This window comes from Rutidosis leptorrhynchoides, chromosome 7, assembly GCF_046630445.1.
Source record: "Rutidosis leptorrhynchoides isolate AG116_Rl617_1_P2 chromosome 7, CSIRO_AGI_Rlap_v1, whole genome shotgun sequence".
Lineage (NCBI taxonomy): Eukaryota > Viridiplantae > Streptophyta > Magnoliopsida > Asterales > Asteraceae > Rutidosis > Rutidosis leptorrhynchoides.
In genome coordinates, this window is record NC_092339.1 from 75,291,421 (window position 1) to 75,308,473 (window position 17,053).

Genomic DNA, 17,053 nt, shown 5'->3' on the forward strand with positions numbered 1-17,053 from the left:
ATCACGAATTAAATACATATATTACTGGTAAAAGGTATATGATATACATGTTTTTGGAAAGCTGGCGAAAAATCAATAACTTTTCATTTAGACACCAAATAGTTTCGATGAACGGATTAAAAGATATGATCAACTGAATTATGATTGACGTTAATTGAAATTGCTTTTGAATCTGCAATTAAGATTTAAACAACTTGTTTACGAGATTGATAAAATGGATTTTTTGAATATTACCAACCGAGTAAATGAATCCTTATATAAGGTACATCTCGTTTTGTTGAACTTTTGTCAAAATTGACTTTTTGAAATGACTTTTGATAACTTTTGTATGTCGATCTCGAGCATTAGGATTATGATACACTATGACCAGACCTAGCTTGATAAACATTTATTGACCAACATATATTCTCTAGGTTGAGATCTACGATTAATTGGTAATCCGAGTTTCGGTCACATTTTGGTGAACAACTTTATATGCTGCTAAGGTAAGTTTCATTTGCTCCCTTTTTAAATGCTTTTGCAATATATATTTTTGGGCTGAGAATACATGCAATTTATTTTAAACAATGGACACAAGTACATACTAAATTCTATACTGAGTTTGAACCGAAAATCCCTTAGCTTTGGTAACTAGTAACTGCCAGTTATAAGAACTGGTGGGCGCGAGTAGTAGTATATGGATCCATAGGGCTTGACATCCCTGTCTGTTCCTGGTATAGAAACCCTAGCCTGAACTATAAAACAGACGTATGCTATTTGAGTTTAGTACACGTTGGTTTGCGTGTGTTGTACATGTTGGTTGCATGTATGTTAAAACAGGGGTACTTATTATATAGACGTTAAAGTTTAGTTACCAGGGTGCTCAATCTTGTAGAATATTTTGATAAACGTTTCTAGATGAAACAACTGAAATCTTGTAATCCACTTTTATACACAGATTATGCGAAACACTAAAACTATGAACTCACCAACCTTTGTGTTGACACTTGTTAGCATGTTTATTCTCAGGTTCCCTAGAAGTCTTTCGCTGTTTGCTTATATGTTAGACAAGCTATGTGCATGGAGTCTTACATGATATATTTTTCAAGGAAACGTTGCATTCACCAAATCATCACCATGTATCTTATTTTGACTGCATTGTCAACGGAAGTACTGTTGTAAACTATTATTTATGGTGATTGTGTATATGTAGAAATCATCAGATGTCGAAAACCTTTGATTTAAATATTCATTTATGGTGTGCCTTTTCAAAAGAATGCAATGTTTACAAAACGTATCATATAGAGGTCAAATACCTCGCAATGAAATCGATGAATGACGTGTTCGTCCATATGGATTTGGAGCGACCGTCACAGTTGGTATCAGAGCGTTGGTTCTAGTGAACCAGGTCTTGCATAAGTGTGTCTAACTGATAGTTGTTAGGATGCTTTCGTAAGTCTGGACTTCGACTGTGTCTGCATGTCAAAAGTTTTGCTTATCATTTCTTGTCAAAAATTACATGCTTATCATTCTTAAGTCTAGACACGTTTTCCTGCATTTATTGCATAAATAGTGTATAGACAAAAATTCATATCTTAGCGTATCTGTTACTGTAAACTTTTCCTGACATCTTCCGAAAATTCCTCCGTGATTTATGGAATTTTGGTATTATATATACATATGTAAATTATGTATTGAAGAGTACCAATCTAAATTCTATAATCTATTTCATATAAAAAATCATCTCTCTAATTATACAAGATGGATCCCGTATCTAGTTCAAATTCCTTAAACTCCGACAACTATTCCGATATGGATATTCACCTGAATTTCGAAGACAGTGTAACCGGAATGGATCAACCAATCAGCCATCATCTATTCTGGATGAATTGGGGATGGGTTCGTAGCCTACTTAATTATTGGAGACAAGAAGAAGGCGATCCCTTCCATCCACCACATTGCCCTCTTGGCGAAGAACCTGAAGCACTTACCGGCGAACCTGTTCGTAATACCATTTTCTCTCTCATCTCCAGAATATCTCGTCATGATCATATACTCTCTCAAATTCTGGATCTTATTCATCCGCTCGTCCGAACCACCAATCATCCCGGTGTAGTAGAAGAAGTCAACGAGCTTCGCGCTCGGGTAGTGGCTTTGGAGAATATGGTGCAAAGGTTACAAGCACCAGCAGAATCACCGGCATCAACAGTATCACCGACAACAACACCAACAGTACCATTACCACCACCAACAACATCCGCACCGCATGTCATACCCCGTCCAAAATCTTCCGAACTAATACAATAACATATGGTACCATCGCGATGAACGGACCTCTATATGCCATGAACGACTCCATGTAATGTCTTTAAAATGAGCAAATGTACAGCGGAAGATTTCTTTCATACCTGAGAATAAACACGCTTTCAAGTGTCAACCAAAAGGTTGGTGAGTTCATAAGTTTATTGTAAACAGTAAAAATTCATCATTTTGATAGACCACAAGATTTAAATGATGCATGGTACAAATGGGCCCGAATCCTATACCCACCTGTAATGTACATGCGATATCTTTTAAATACAGTACACCTTTCTCGTGTACGAAATCATCTTTCATAAATCTTAGTAACCGTACACATATCTCGTGCACAAAAATAACATACACATAACCTGTGTATAAAATCATTCTCTCGATACATAACATTCACATCAACTGGTGGCAATTATCATATCCACATAATTCAATGGTGGCAATTATCATGTCCACATAATTCAATGGTGGCAATTATCATGTCCACATAATTCAATGGTGGCAATTATCATGTCCACATAATTCAATAATAATCCGCAGAACTTCTGTCTGCATAATAATTCATTCGAGGAATGTTTTGCTTGTGTCTATCTCGTCAAACATTTATAAAAGCATTTCATGTATTCGCAGTTCAAAATATATTTCAAAAGCATTTAATAAAGCAATTGTAAAAACAGTGCATGTATTCTTAGTCCCAAAAATATAAAGACTAAAAGGGAATCAAATGAACTCACAATATGATATTTTGTAGTAAAAATATGCATACGACAGAACTGAACAATGCAGGGTTGGCCTCGGATTCACGAACCTATATCATTTATATGTATATTAATACATATAATCGTAATCGAACAAATTTATATATTATATATTAAATTATATATCTTATATATTTAGTTTGTATATTCATTTAAAATAATTAATATTTAGATAGTTTTATAATTATACACGTGATTAGTATTATGTTGAAAATCAATAAGTTGTTATATGTAGATATTTATATATTCAGTGTTAATATGATTATTCTATAATTTTATGTAATACTAATATATTATGTATCTAATATATTTTTATGTATCTAATATTTCTTTAATAAAATAATATTAATAATAATAATAATAATAATAATAATAATAATAATAATAATAATAATAATAATAATAATAATAATAATAATAATAATAATAATAATAATAATAATAATAATAATAATACTAATGATATAATGATATTGAAAAAATATAAAAATATTTCATTTTAAGTCATCACTTAATTATAAGTTTAATCATCTTTATAACTATATTTGTATTTATAATTTACATGTATAAAATCATAACCTTAACTATTAATTGTTTTTACTTATTCATAATATCAATAATAATAATAATAATTAATAGAAATGAATTACTACCTTAAAAGGGTTTAAAGAGGCTTTCAAAAAAAATATGCCACTGCTCAGATTCGAACCCTCGACCTCTCGTTAACCCACTCACCATCAAACCGTTCTTCTGTTTCTACATTTCGATTCTTATTACTCATTTATTTTATATAACCCGTATCATGATCTACAACTTGGCCTAATTTCCCTCGGCCCAACAGGCCCAACGTTTAATTTAAGGAGTTTATTTATGCAGCCCAATATTTGTAACTCTTTTAATCAGACCCAAAATGATATAACCCAATTCTTATCTTTCACGATGGTTTTGAGTTGTGGGAGCAAAACGATAGCGGTTATAAAGTATTGAAGGAGGTGATCGATGGTATTCAAGCTAAACCGATGATAGCAAAGATTGTTGCAGTAATCAAGATAGACATAACGATGGGTAGTAGGGTTTTGGGTTTTATTGATCAGAAAAAGAAATAGGTAATCAACTAAGGTATCATCATCATTCTAAATCATAATCTTCGACACCTCTCATCCCTCAAATCGTTTATCATCATCAATATCTTAAATATACCATCTTCATCACGTTATCAATTTCAGGTGTCATCATCCTTCATCAAAAGAAAGAGAGAAAGAAACGGAAAAAAAAATATAGTGAAGGTTTTGGTTTTGTGAACTAGCAGCGAACAATACAGGTTGTATTTTGTCTTCGTTTCATCAACTTCTCGTCATCGTAATTATTTTCATCATTACCTCCATTAACACTCTATCAACACTTAGCAACCCTAATGTTGTCGAACACCCCACGTGCTGTAACAGCAATCGGCAATGATATAGGAACGTACACCGCAGCAACAGTAGACAACCAAGAATATTGCAGGTTAGTCCTTGGCCCAACAAGGTTATACGGCCTGTTTAGTAATGAAAAGCCCACGACTGGTTTCACAGAATTTCATCCAGCATCAAAAGAGGGAGGAGAATTGGCACGTAAAGTAATAAGATCTTGGTCCACCACGAAGAATTCCATGTTCAAACAACCAAAAGTGTCGGCCACAACTTGTTCCACTAGTATTGATTTATCATGGAGATTAGATTAAGTGTTGTATTATAATATCAAATACCTCCCACCACTTGACATAATTCTAATCCTATTGACCCATCATTCCAAACATTACATAATTTTCGTTGTGTGACTGTTCAACAGCAAAGGAAACAATCGCAGCAATATAGGATTGACTCGAAGGAGGTGATTCACAATGAAACAAGGAAACGTTTATATTGGTGTTGTAGTGGTTCAAGAAGAAAGAACAGAAAGAAGCAGGTAGGAAGAAAAACGCCGGTGGTTGAAATCGAATGGTGGTTCTTGGGTCTCTTTTATAGAACACGTAAATAAGTAATAATAGTTGTGGCTTGGTTGTTCACAATAGTAATGGTGGTTTTGGTCGTGGTGGTGGTTCATGTTTGAACAGAAACAGTAACGAAACAAAATAATAGAAAATTTGATAGTTGTATGGTGTTGATGAGATGATGATCGAAAAACAATGGCAGCAGGTAAGGATCATCTTTAGTAATAACATGGATTCATTGGTGGGGTTAATCGGTGATGTGTCATGGTGGTGTTAGGAGGTGAATAAACCGACGGTGGTGGAGGATAGATGGTATGGTGGTCGATGGTAGTCCTAACAATGATGATGGTAGTAGCCGGTGGTAGTGGCAGTCGGTGATGAGCTAGTAATTAGGGTGGTGATGGAGAAGAAGAAGACCAATGTTGTGTGTAGATATGCATGTGTGTATCATAATATATATATATATATATATATATATATATATATATATATATATATATATATATATATATATATATATATATATATATATATGGCTGAAGAGAAATAAAAGCAACTAAGGATAAGAGCATAACCAGTGAACCCTTCTGTCATCTACTAACACCTCCCGTTCATAATTACACGTGTTTTATTTGGACTAGATTTTAGATAAGTGTAACTCAGACAAAGAATTCTGTTTACATGTGATAAAAAGCTTCAAAATTGGAATTTAGTTTTCTTTCAAAAAGTAGTTTATTAAAGTGGGAGTTAGGTGTCGGGTGAAATAATAGCTTAAAAGTCTCTTTGTTTGATTCATGAAAAGTTAATATATATATATATGTATTATATATCTTAGTGGGAGCGAATTGAATGAATTGAAAAGAACTCAGTACAGTTTAATTGTGAGAAAAGTTGAGAAGACAATAAACAAACTTAATTCAAATAGAGGTTTAAAAGAAAACAGTGGATCCTAATAGTAATTATTACATTTAATATCTAAAGCCGCCTCTTATATGCAATATTGTGCCGACAGATTTTATGGATATAATATCGTGTCAATTGCTAAACAGTTAAAATATAAAAGTGTTCCTAAACATTCTAAATTTTATAATTAAGACCATTTATTTATTTTACAATATAAATCCTAACAATCATATTATATAATATTCTAAATTATATTTCAAATTATAAATACCTATTTAAATATATATGTTATCTATTTACAAATAGTTGTTCGTGAATCGTCGGGAATGGTCGAAAGTCAAACGAATAAATGAAACAGTTCAAAATATTTGTGACTCAACATTACAGACTTTGCTTATCATGTCGGAAACAGTAAATGATATAAAGATTAAGTTTAAATTTGGTCGAAAATTTCCGGGTCACTACAGTACCTACCCGTTAAAGAAATTTCGTCCCAAAATTTGAGTGAGGTCGTCATGGCTAAAAATAAAAATGTTTTCATGACGAATATGAGTTGATGAATAGAGTTTTATCATCATTGAGTAATATAGATCAAACAATTTGATTATGCGAAGAGTATAAGTGAAGCTATCGCAAGAGAGTGAAATGAGTAAGGGTATATTCGTTTTAACTGATGACGTAGTTATGATTGATTTCCGGATTTCATGGGATTTAAAGAAAATCTTCGTAATAAGATTTGGTTCTTCGGCCATTAGGGAAATCAGGATCTCCTTTGATTAAATGCAATAATCTGTTTCGATTTCTCTGTCGAATTTTTCACTAATAATCCACCCCCTTCGTTTCCTTACAACTCACACCTTCTATTCTTTCTCCCTTGATTCATACTTTAAAACATTCGTTAATATGCTCCATCTCGTTTTGATCCTTGATATACTCTTAACTTTCATATCTGTCATTCTTCTCTTTCATCTACCGCCAGAAGAATCTATTTACTTCTATTATACTCTTGGGTTTATAGTGTTTCTAGTCCTCCCGTGTCTTTATATTGCTATATGCATTGACATATACGGTTTATAATTTCTGGGTGGTTGTTGGGTTTTATATCTTCCCTTATACTTCGATGTCTCTGCTTCTGTCTTCTATAATCATTGTCATTCACAGTTAATGCTCTCTCATATTTGCTGCGATTTATACTCCAATTTCTATTTCAGAGCTTCATTATTCCGTTTCCTCTTCCCGTCCTCAAGTCAAGCGAATAATGGTCCAGAATTTGTAGATATGAAGTTTGAAATGAACATAATTAATGTTCTTAGAAAGAAATCGTAATAGCAAGATCTTGATTTGGAAAATTTACCAGAATATCCGGAAAGATAAAACTATCAATGAGATATGTTCTTAATATGTTTAGAGATTGGGTAGAATGTAAGAGTCGTGTAAATGGCACATGATGATGGTACTGAGAATCATCACGTTTCATTAGAAACTCAGCATGACTTATTGTAATATAATCACGTAGATCAAGTGTCATTATATTATACTAACTCATGCATCAGTTCCCAACACTACTTCAACAACATTCATATTTTATGCTTGAAAGTTTACAGAATATAGAAACTAACAGTTTCTATATGATGTAACACTGATAGCACGAAGAGATTAATGATTTCAGATAAGAATAGTTATAAAAATATCTTCAGAAATATGGAGGATATTTATAATGAAAGATACGATGATATCTTGGAATTTCTAATATCGAAGGATGATGAAGAAAATTTATCCGCAAGAGTTTGGAGTCAAAAACAAGGTATTCGTTAATGACTTTAGCAGGTACTGAATCATTTAGATTCTTTGAAGCCAAACTTATTCTTTGTGATTTGTCCACGGTTTCCTTCATAGTTTGCTCAATCAGTTTTTCAGTTTCAAACTTTTTCTGAGCTTTGCCAACATACAATTCTTTATCATCAACTTTCGACGATTAAGGTCGTTTACGGTTGCCTACAGTTTCTGCTGCTTCATTCAGCTTTTTCAAAGTTCAATGTATTGATTTGTAGACTGAGTGCTGTTCAGAATATCAGAATTGAAGATTAAAATTTCCAAGAATTACACGTTATATGTATATATAACTGTTGAAGTGAAAACGCTTGAGAGATTCGAGATTAATGATTGATGATTCCCGATTGTTGGTATGGAAATTATTGTTACAAGATGTAGTTGGATATATGATAGAGTTTTGATAGTTATAATGATTTTAGAAAAGTCAAAGATCAATGAAGATGTTGGTAAGTTTACTGCTAATTAGGTGAGATATAAACGGTTCTTCGGTAACGATGATGAAAAGACAACGTATATATCAAGGTTATAATAAGGTTGTTTCGAACGAAAAGTTGAGGTTGACTTGTTGAAGCTGTGACAAAATTGGCTAATTTGAAAAAAAAATTGCAATATTATTTTCGGTAATAACAACGCCAAAGGAGCTATCACAGATATGTGTTAAACGTTTATTCAGGTTTCGAGTGTTTTCAGGTGCATAACTATATGCATCAATCTTTTCTTTCGTAGGTAAAGTGCGGTCGGTTCATCCTTTCGATTGAGGTGTTTTCAAGAATCATGAAAGGTTTGAACGCAGATTATAATCGTCAAGATACAAATGAGGTTTAAGATGAAATCAAGTGGCAAACTTGAGGAAATATTTAACAGTAGTAGATGTAATTTATTTACGATCTTTTAAGTCGAAAAGTGTTGTATTTAATATTTCCTACTCTTTTAATACTTTTTAATTGTCCATGATAGTAGTCCAATAGTTTCACCAAAACTAGTATATTTTAAGGAAATAGTCATATAGGAACAGTTAGCTAGGAACAGTTAGCTATGGTTTGGTTAATATAGTTTTAAAGTTTTACGTAGTTAATTAATTGGTTACTAATCAATTTTATTTTGTTCATTATTTTCTTCATTATGCCACTTGTCAAATCTTGACTTGGATTCTGATCGGTCAAAATCCGAATATGAAATTGAACTTGGATGAAAATAGTAGTTCTTTGGTGGACGGATACGTATATGTGTGAATTTGAGCAGTGTTGTTAATGACTGCTGAATCTGAATCGAAGAATGTACAATGTAACTTATTAATGTGAAATATAAATATTCCTTGGGTATTACCTACCCGTTAAAATATTTTCACCATTAACAGTTTGTACGAAAGAATTTTTAATCACAATCTATATGAAAATATATATACATATATATTTTCTTCAGAGGTAATTATGGATTTAATGAGTCAATATAATATTAGGCTCATTTGATTTTCGGTTTGAGCTAGAATAAGTAATCTCTAAAACTATTAGGAACCACATATTCTTCACAGAATATTAATGAAGTTATGGATCAATACTTTATCGTTCATTGCTATTGGTACTCCTTGGTATCTATGGTGCGTATGATGTTGATGTTCGTGGAACAGATTGTGAAATTGAGGCTTGGGATGCGGATGTTGTTGTTGGTGGTACTGTTGATGCCGGTAATGTTGCTGAAGCTGGTACTTTTTTTGCACCATATTTTTCAAGGCTACAACTCGGATGCGAAGCTCGTTGACTTATTACTCCGGGATGATTGTCGGTAGGAACGAGTGAATGAATAAGGTTTAGAAATTTAGATAGTACATATTCATAGCGAGATATTCAGGAAATGATGGTGAAAATGGTGTTTCGGATTGGTTTGTCGGTAAGTGCTTCAGATTCTTTGCCAATAGTGCAGGTTGGTGGGTGGAAAGAATCGTTTTCTACTCGTCTCCATTGATTAAGTCGACTATGAACCCATCAGATGAATTGAGGTTGGATGATTGGTTGATTCATTCTGGTGACGCTGTTTTCGGAGCTTAGGTGAATATCCATGTCGGAATAGCTGTCGGAATAACTATCGAAATAGCTATCGAAATCTGAGGGACTCGAACTGGTTGCGGGATTTATCTCGTACGATCAGATGAAGGATTTTTGATAAGAAATAGATTATAGGATGTAGATTAGTATCCTGCAATACATAATTTACAGATGCATATATAATACTAAAATCCCATAAGTTACGGAGGAATCTACGGAAGCTGTCAGGCAAAGGTAACAATAACAGATACGCTAAGATATGAATTTTGTCTATACACTATTCATGCAATCAATGCAGTAAGATGGGTCTAGACTAGGAATGATAAGCAGGTAATTTCCTAAGGATAATAAGTAGATGATTTTCGACACGAATGATAAGCAAAACTTTTGACATGCAGACACGGTCGAAGTCCAGACTCTCTAATGCATCTAAACAACTATCAGTTAGACACACTAATGCAAGACCTGGTTCGCTAAGACCACCGCTCTGATACCACATGTCATACTCCGTCCAAAATCTTCCGAACTAATACAATAACATATGGTACCATCGCGATGAACGGACCTCTATATGCCATGAACGACTCCATGTAATGTCTTTAAAATGAGCAAATGCACAGCGGAAGATTTCTTTCATACCTGAGAATAAACACGCTTTCAAGTGTCAACCAAAAGGTTGGTGAGTTCATAAGTTTATTGTAAACAGTAAAAATTCATCATTTTGATAGACCACAAGATTTAAATGCTGCATAGTACAAATGGGCCCGAATCCTATACCCACCTGTAATGTACATGTGATATCTTTTAAATACAGTACACCTTTCTCGTGTACGAAATCATCTTTCATAAATCTTAGTAACCGTACACATATCTCGTGCACAAAAATAACATACACATAACCTGTGTATAAAATCATTCTCTCGATACATAATATTCACATCAACTGGTGGCAATTATCATATACACATAATTCAATGGTGGCAATTATCATGTCCACATAATTCAATGGTGGCAATTATCATGTCCACATAATTCAATGGTGGCAATTATCATGTCCACATAATTCGATAATAATCCGCAGAACTTCTGTCTGCATAATAATTCATTCGAGGAATGTTTTGCTTGTGTCTATCTCGTCAAACATTTATAAAAGCATTTCATGTATTCGCAGTTCAAAATATATTTCAAAAGCATTTAATAAAGCAATTGTAAAAACAGTGCATGTATTCTCAGTCCCAAAAATATAAAGAGTAAAAGGGAATCAAATGAACTCACAATATGATATTTTGTAGTAAAAATATGCATACGACGGAACTGAACAATGCAGGGTTGGCCTCGGATTCACGAACCTATATCATTTATATGTATATTAATACATATAATCGTAATCGAACAAATTTATATATTATATATTAAATTATATATCTTATATATTTAGTTTGTATATTCATTTAAAATAATTAATATTTAGATAGTTTTATAATTATACACGTGATTAGTATTATGTTGAAAATAAATAAGTTGTTATATGTAGATATTTATATATTCAGTGTTAATATGATTATTCTATAATTTTATGTAATACTAATATATTATGTATCAAATATATTTTTATGTATCTAATATTTCTTTGATAAAATAATATTAATAGTAATAATAATAATAATAATAATAATAATAATAATAATAATAATAATAATAATAATAATAATAATAATAATAATACTACTAATGATATAATGATATTGAAAAAATATAAAAATATTTCATTTTAAGTCATCACTTAATTATAAGTTTAATCATCTTTATAACTATATTTGTATTTATAATTTACATGTATAAAATCATAACCTTAACTATTAATTGTTTTTACTTATTCATAATATCAATAATAATAATAATAATAATTAATAGAAATGAATTACTACCTTAAAAGGGTTTAAAGAGGCTTTCAAAAAAAATATGCCACTGCTCAGATTCGAACCCTCGACCTCTCGTTAACCCACTCACCATCAAACCGTTCTTCTGTTTCTACATTTCGATTCTTATTACTCATTTATTTTTATATAACCCGTATCATGATCTACAACTTGGCCTAATTTCCCTCGGCCCAACAGGCCCAACGTTTAATTTAAGGAGTTTATTTATGCAGCCCAATATTTGTAACTCTTTTAATCAGACCCAAAATGATATAACCCAATTCTCATCTTTCACGATGGTTTTGAGTTGTGGGAGCAAAACGATAGCGGTTATAAAGTATTGAAGGAGGTGATCGATGGTATTCAAGCTAAACCGATGATAGCAAAGATTGTTGCAGTAATCAAGATCGACATAACGATGGGTAGTAGGGTTTTGGGTTTTATTGATCAGAAAAAGAAATAGGTAATCAACTAAGGTATCATCATCATTCTAAATCATAATCTTCGACACCTCTCATCCCTCAAATCGTTTATCATCATCAATATCTTAAATATACCATCTTCATCACGTTATCAATTTCAGGTGTCATCATCCTTCATCAAAAGAAAGAGAGAAAGAAACGGAAAAAAAAAATATAGTGAAGGTTTTGGTTTTGTGAACTAGCAGCGAACAAAAGAATCACAAAAAAAATATAACAGGTTGTATTTTGTCTTCGTTTCATCAAATTCTCGTCATCGTAATTATTTTCATCATTACCTCCATTAACACTCTATCAACACTTAGCAACCCTAATGTTGTCGAACACCCCACGTGCTGTAACAGTAATCGGCAATGATATAGGAACGTACACTGCAGCAACAGTAGACAACCAAGAATATTGCAGGTTAGTCCTTGGCCCAACAAGGTTATACGGCCTGTTTAGTAATGAAAAGCCCACGACTAGTTTCACAGAATTTCGTCCAGCATCAAAAGAGGGAGGAGAATTGGCACGTAAAGTAATAAGATCTTGGTCCACCACGAAGAATTCCATGTTCAAACAACCAAAAGTGTCGGCCACAACTTGTTCCACTAGTATTGATTTATCATGGAGATTAGATTAAGTGTTGTATTATAATATCAAATACCTCCCACCACTTGACATAATTCTAATCCTATTGACCCATCATTCCAAACATTACATAATTTTCGTTGTGTGACTGTTCAACAGCAAAGGAAACAATTGCAGCAACATAGGATTGAGTCGAAGGAGGTGATTCACAATGAAACAAGGAAACATTTATATTGGTGTTGTAGTGGTTCAAGAAGAAAGAACAGAAAGAACCAGGTAGGAAGAAAAACGCAGGTGGTTGAAATCGAATGGTGGTTCTTGGGTCTCTTTTATAGAACACGTAAATAAGTAATAATAGTGGTGGCTTGGTTGTTCACAATAGTAATGGTGGTTTTGGTCGTGGTGGTGGTTCATGTTTGAACAGAAACAGTAACGAAACAAAATAATAGAAAATTTGATAGTTGTATGGTGTTGATGAGATGATGATCGAAAAACAATGGCAGCAGGTAAGGATCATCTTTAGTAATAACATGGATTCGTTGGTGGGGTTAATCGGTGGTGTGTCATGGTGGTGTTAGGAGGTGAATAAACCGACGGTGGTGGAGGATAGATGGTATGGTGGTCGATGGTAGTCCTAACAATGATGATGGTAGTAGCCGGTGGTAGTGGCAGTCGGTGATGAGCTAGTAATTAGGGTGGTGATGGAGAAGAAGAAGACCAATGTTGTGTGTAGATATGCATGTGTGTATCATAAATATATATATATGGCTGAAGAGAAATAAAAGCAACTAAGGATAAGAGCATAACCAGTGAACCCTTCTGTCATCTACTAACACCTCCCGTTCATAATTACACGTGTTTTATTTGGACTAGATTTTAGATAAGTGTAACTCAGACAAAGAATTCTGTTTACATGTGATAAAAAGCTTCAAAATTGGAATTTAGTTTTCTTTCAAAAAGTAGTTTATTAAAGTGGGAGTTAGGTGTCGGGTGAAATAATAGCTTAAAAGTCTCTTTGTTTGATTCATGAAAAGTTAATATATATATATATATATATATATATATATATATATATATATATATATATATATATATATATATATATATATATATATATCTTAGTGGGAGCGAATTGAAAAGAACTCAGTACAGTTTAATTGTGAGAAAAGTTGAGAAGACAATAAACAAACTTAATTCAAATAGAGGTTTAAAAGAAAACAGTGGATCCTAATAGTAATTATTACGTTTAATATCTAAAGCAGCCTCTTATATGCAATATTGTGCCGACAGATTTTATGGATATAATATCGTGTCAATTGCTAAACAGTTAAAATATAAAAGTGTTGCTAAACATTCTAAATTTTATAATTAAGACCATTTATTTATTTTACAATATAAATCCTAACAATCATATTATATAATATTCTAAATTATATTTCAAATTATAAATACCTATTTAAATATATATGTTATCTATTTACAAATAGTTGTTCGTGAATCGTCGGGAATGGTCGAAAGTCACACGAATAAATGAAACAGTTCAAAATATTTGTGACTCAACATTACAGACTTTGCTTATCATGTCGGAAACAGTAAATCATATAAAGATTAAGTTTAAATTTGGTCGGAAATTTCCGGGTCACTACACCGCAAGCCTCAACATCACAATATGTACCTTGAACATCAACGTCATACGCATCGTAGTTACCAAGAAATACCAGCAACAATAACCGATGAAGTATTAACTCATTTCCCCTGAAGAAAATTTATGTATATTTAATATATATGAATTTTGAAATCAAAATAAATCTTTTCGTACTAAGATATTACGTGTGAATCTTAACTGGTAGGTACTACTCGGTTAGTTCATATTACTAATATGCAATGATGTACATCCTTCCTTAACAACTTAACCATTGTTAACTACAATCTCTGTTTCAACTTAATGAATTTCATTTCATAATAAACCAAGTGTATTATTCGATTACATAATTGATTTTACATTTTCATTTTCGATGTACTCGAAACTTTCTAGAAAACATCATCTGTGCCTTGTAAGGTTCACAAAGATTCCACAAGCATCAACATCCTTCACCGAGAAATAAGAATAAATAATGAAGTATCGATTACATTAGCGAAATACTCCGCAAAGATTATGTAATCTTTAATGTTTTAGAGTTTAATCATTTCTAAGTCAAGCCGAAAATCAAATGAGCTTAATATGATATTAACTCATTAAATCTATATTAGATCTAAAGAAAATATACATACATATATTTTCATAAAGACGGTAATAAAAATTCTTTTATACAAAGTATTAATTGTGAAATCTTTAACGGGTAGGTACTACTCGAGAAATATTTAAGTTCAAAATTAATATGTTACACTGTACATTCTTCAATTTTGATTCAAAAATCATTAACTATACTCCCTATCTTCACAATGATACACAATCATTTCATACAAATTCAATCACATATTCTGATATCGACGTATCAGAATCCAAGCCATAACTCTGAACCGGTGACATCATTCTTAGATCTCTACATCTTTCAAAGCTATACTTTAACTTTAAAGCTGTGAAAGATCCTTTAGCATTGTTATTACCGAAAATGATCTTGCAATCCCTGTTCAAAGTATCCAGTTTTACCACACTTCCAACCAGTCAACTTCGACTTTTCAGATTAGCCTTATTATAACCTTGATATATACGTTTTTGTTACTGGGGAACCTTTCATGTTCCACCACATTAGCAGTAAATTTACCAACAACTTCATTGATCTTTGACCTTCCGAAAAATCCTTATACTCATTAAAACCGTATCATGTACTCATCCACATCTTGTAACGGCAATTGACATACCAACTATCGGGAATTAGCAATCAGTATTTTGAAATCTTGTAGCACGTCTACGCCAACAGTTATATGTGTACATATAACGTCTACCTCCTGGACTTACATACTTCGAATGTGAAGTTTCCAAAAAACACCCCAAACTACGAAACTAGTTCTCCGAATTTTGGAAAAATGTTGATGAAGCAACAAAAACTGTAAACGACCTTAACAGTCAAAAGTTTGATGATAAAGAATAGTATGGTGGTAAAGCTGAGAAAAAGAGAAGGTTTGAAACTGAAAAACGGATTGAGCAGACCAAGAAGGAGGTTGTGGACAAATTACAAAGATGAAATCTACCTTCAAAGAATCCAAATGATTTAGTGTCTGCAGAAACCATTAGTAAGAACCTTACTTCTTATTCTAAACCTTCACAGACAGATTTTCCGCATCATCCTCTGATATTAGAAATTCTAAGATATCATCGTATCTTCCATTATAAATATCCTCCATATTTCTGAAGATATTTTCATAACTATTCTTATCTAAAATCATTTATCTCTTCACGCTATTTTGTTACATCATAAAAGAAACTATTTTAGTTTCTAAAATCTGAAAAATTCGAAAAATGGATGTTTTGAAGTAATGTTGGGAACTGAAGCATGAATTAGTATAATATAATGACACTTGATCAACGTGATTATATTACAGTAAGTCATGCTGAGTTTCTAATGGAACGTAATAAAGGTTCACAGATCATACCCTCATCATGAACCATGTTACATAACTATTTCATTCTATTTAACCTCTAAACATATCAAGAAAATATTTTTCTTAATGATTCGATTTTTTTCGGATATTCTGGTAATTTGAAAAGTCAGATTGTGCCATTACCATTTCTTTCTTAGAACATTAACTATGTTCATTTCAAAATCCATACCTACGAATTTTGGACTATTATTCGCTTGACTTAAAGTCGGGAAGAGAAAACGAAATCATGAAGCTCCGAAATATAATGGAAAATATAAAGCCCAAAAACAATCTCGAAATTACAAACCGTGTATATCGATGCGTATAGCAATATAAAGACACTGGAGAATGAAAAACACTATAACCCTAAGGTAATAGTAGAAGAAAATAACCTCCTCTGGTGGTAGATGAAAAAGAAGAATGAAGGATACGATAGCCAAGAAAATATCAAGAATCAGAACTGGATTAAGCATTTTCACAATCTATTAAGAAGTATGAAATAAGAAAGAAGATTATAGGAGTGGTGAAAATAAATGAAACGGAAGAGGTCAATTTATAGCAAAATATCAGACATAGCAATCGAGGCAGATTACGCATTTAATCAAAGAAAATCCTAATTTCCTTAAATTCCGAAGAATCAAATCTTATTTAAATTATGAAGATTTTCTATTCCTTAAATTCCGGAAATCAATCGTTACTACATCAA